The sequence below is a fragment of the Teleopsis dalmanni genome, chromosome 2, assembly GCF_002237135.1.
Source record: "Teleopsis dalmanni isolate 2A chromosome 2, ASM223713v2, whole genome shotgun sequence".
In the NCBI taxonomy this organism is placed as follows: domain Eukaryota; kingdom Metazoa; phylum Arthropoda; class Insecta; order Diptera; family Diopsidae; genus Teleopsis; species Teleopsis dalmanni.
In genome coordinates this window covers 195,968,857-195,972,826 of record NC_051847.1, presented here as the reverse complement: position 1 = coordinate 195,972,826, position 3,970 = coordinate 195,968,857, and positions in this window count along the sequence as shown.

The following is a 3,970-nucleotide window of genomic DNA, read 5'->3' as shown; positions in this document are numbered from 1 at the left end:
TGCATTTATAAAAAAAATTAATTGGAAATATCCACAATAAAGTTGGGTCGTCAAAAATGAACCATTTTTTGAACATGAGTACCAAACGAAAAAAAAAGTACCAATTTTGGTACTAAAGTACCATAAGTGGCAACCGTGTAGACACTATCACAGAATTCTAAAGTAGCACTGGGAGTTTTCGAAAGGAATAATGAAAAAAAAACTTTATTAGTTTTTAAAAAGAGAAAACTTCAGACCTATGCAATAAAGAAACAATAGTTCTTACCGAAATTGTCTGATGGATTCATTAAGAAAAATGCTCTTGAAATCCAATATATGAAGATATTGGATATATATATATATCCAATTCTAACTAATAATATCAAATATATTTCAGTCTAATATGTTATAAAATCAAACAGTTTATTTTTTTACAAATTCGAAATCAAATTTTCCTAATATTAACTAAAAAACGCCGAATACTTTTTATCCAACTCATTACGCCAGAAATTCAAGGAGCTTAGTTTGTTATAATTTAAAAAAAAAATTATTTGATTTCAATTAAGAAGCTGTTAGAAAAATGTAACCAAATGTTAGAATATCAAGCAGCTTATTTTGTTATAATTATAAAATAAAATATTTTCTAATATGAACTAAAAAATGCCGAATATTTTTTGCCCAACTCTTATGTGAGAAAATCAAGCAGCCTATAAATGTTATGATTTTAAAATAATTTTTAATTTTAATTAAATAACGCTAAATATTTTTTTTTTAGTCATTTCAATATATTAAATATGAAATTATTTTGTGACGATTTTTAAATAAATATAATTAATTTTAATTAATTTGCGCCGAATATTTTTTGCCCAACTCTATATGTTGGAAAATCAAGCAATTTTTTTTTTTGTTGCAATTATAAAACAAAATTTTTCTAATATTAAATAATAAAGATAGAATATTTTTTGTGTATTTAAATATATTAAACTATGAAGCAACTTATTTTGTAACAATTTTGAAATTAATATTGTATTTAATTGTAATTAATAAACGTCGAATATTTTTTGCCCAATTTAAGACATAAGAAAATCAATCAGATTATTTTGTTGCATAAGATTTACATTTCAATTTAATTTTTTTTTTTTTGATTTAAATTACAAACAAACCAAAAGCATTTATCTGGTTTTAAATTTTCAATCAAAATGAAAAGGGAATAAATTGTACACAAACTCTTTTATAAAGAACAATTTATAACTTAATTATACGGTTTGGATTATCATATTAAGAGAATGAAAGTAATCATAATGATAATATCAATATGTCAATATATTATCATATGATACAAAACCACAATCCATCCAATTAACTAAACGAAATGGAAACGTGTAAATATGCTTAGTGCAACTCAATCCCAGTGGAGGGGAACGAAAGCAAACCAAGCCAATTGGGCGTGCAGCATTAAAATAAATCGTATGAGACTAAACCAAAATGGGTCGAAACTCCAAAGAATGCCACAAATCCGTAATTGAAATTTATAGGTGCAATGCGACAGACAAAAAACAGACAAAGCCACAATCAAATGAGAAAATGCAACACAAGTTGGACAAATTTTTAAAAATGCTCGCATGACAACCCAATCTGACAATGAGAAGACAACGAAAGATCATAGATACTCGATAGTAAATTAAGTAGAAATTTGGAATGGAAAAAATGGTTTTTAAAAGTTTTCATAAAAATTTGTAATTTATACGAAAATATGTTGTGGTCGCTGATGACAAGCTCCGAAAACATCTACAAATCGAGCAATAAAGTGAACAAAAGAGGAAGTATTTGTCATGGTGGAGATTGATTTGGCTGTCCACGCCAAAGCAGGTTGTTGATGTGTTAACGAGTAGGCAGCTGCCCAGGGTTTTATCATAAATAAATGCTTAAGAGATCAAAATATTTTTAATAACAAACATTTATATGCCATTTTTTATGCAACTGACAGGGGGGCATCAATAAAAAGCGCATTACACAACAATGACAAATTCTTTGGTATTTATTGGCATTACGTTCCAATGATGTTGTTGATGATAATGATGCTGTTGATGATATTGTTGATGCCTACAAGTTGATTAGGAAGTCAGAATATTTAGCGGCAGATTACTGCATATATGTGTGCCAGGATTTCGCATTATACAGTTGTGAATATTTTGGTACGTGCCACACTGACGACTCTTTGATATGCTCAAATAACTCTGCATCTGAAAAGAATTTTTTATTCCATTTATTTTGTTTTTGATATTTTTATTTATTTTATTTTGCCTTTTTATTTATTTTATTGTATTTAAAGCCAAAACAACAAATAAGACATACATCAGCGTTAAGCGGTACACGTTAAGCGCATGCAACTGATTTATATTCATGTGAAATCTCAATTTTGGCTGCTTAGGAAGACATGCATGGAATTTTTAATAAATTTTTAAAGGCAAGAATTACACAAAAATGACACGGAGTAGAGCTTAACTGGAGGAAAGCCTCGAAAAAAGTTGTCATTGTCATAAATTGAGCGTTTATAGCTCATTTATTGCAACCATAAAAATGCGGATGTTGCAATTTCTTCCTCCTTTGGCATTTGCCGATAAATGAGCCCGAAATCACAGGTATTTATGAGCAGCTGCTTAGTGATATTATTTCTATGCAAATTAAAATATTTTCTTACACATTCCCATTTTTATTGCTTGTTCATATTTAATGATGTTTTTATTACAGAAGCCTCAATAAAACTCATAAATTTCTGATAAACATAAATAAAACTAAGTAGAAGACACAATATTTATTAAGTGCACGGATTTCCTCCTGCCTAAGTTTCTATTGTCTTATGACGATTTTATTATTCTAGAAAAAATTCAAAATGAAATCAAAGTTTTACACATTTAGAAAGTTTAAAGAGACGCCAATGATAAGTTACAGCTATTAGGGACTGAAAATTAAAGTTGGGTTAGGTTGGAGTAGCAACCTTGGACACCAAAAATTCTCATAGAATTAAGTCTTCATTGAGTACAGTCTTTATAGAGAAAAGTTTTCATAGAGTAAAGTCTTCATAAAGAAAAGTCCTCATAGAGTAAAGTCTTCATTGAGTAAAGTCTTCATTGAGTAAAGTCTTCATTGAGTAAAGTCTTCATTGAGTAAAGTCTTCATAGGTGAAAATCTTCATAGAGGAAAGTCTTCTTAGTGTAAAGTCTTCCTAAAGGAAAGTTCTCATAGAGTAAAGTCTTCATTAAGTACAATCTTTATAGAGTAAAGTCTTCATAGAGTAAGGTCTTCATAAAGGAAAGTCTTCGTAGAGTAAAATCTTCATTGAGTAAAATCTTCGTAGAAGAAAGTCTTCATTAAATACATTCTTCATAGAGTAAAGTCTTCATAGAGGAAAGTCTTCATAGAGGAAAATGTTCATAGGGTAAAGTCTTCACACAGTAAAGTTTTCAGACAGTAAAATCTTCATAGAGGGTCTTTATAGAGGGTCTATAGAAAGGGTTTATAGAGAGATAAAATTCAATAATTTTTTTTTTCGTATTTTTGTAAAATTCAAGTGTAGTATTTATAATTTAAAGAAATTCATGATCGAAAATTAATAAAATTTAATAAGAAAATGAATACTCAATTACTAGTGCTTAACACATTTTCATTTTTAGTGTTTAAATTGTGCTTAAGTAGAACACATAGCCCTGTATTTATATATATATTAATTTATTGGTCATAATTGATTTATTATAATTACAATCCGCAAGCCGAAAAAAAGTAGTCGGCAAGTAGTCCTCCCGAGGACTACGAGCTGGCAATAAATGTTCCATGCCAGCAGAATACACTACGATTTAAATAAATTGAAGGAACAAATAGGGTAAGTGTTATCAAATAGACTAAAGTGTTAAATCAATCTTATGGATAGTCTTATAAAGAAATGGTTCAAAGACGTTGAGCAAGGCTTTATTATAATTATATTATAATACAT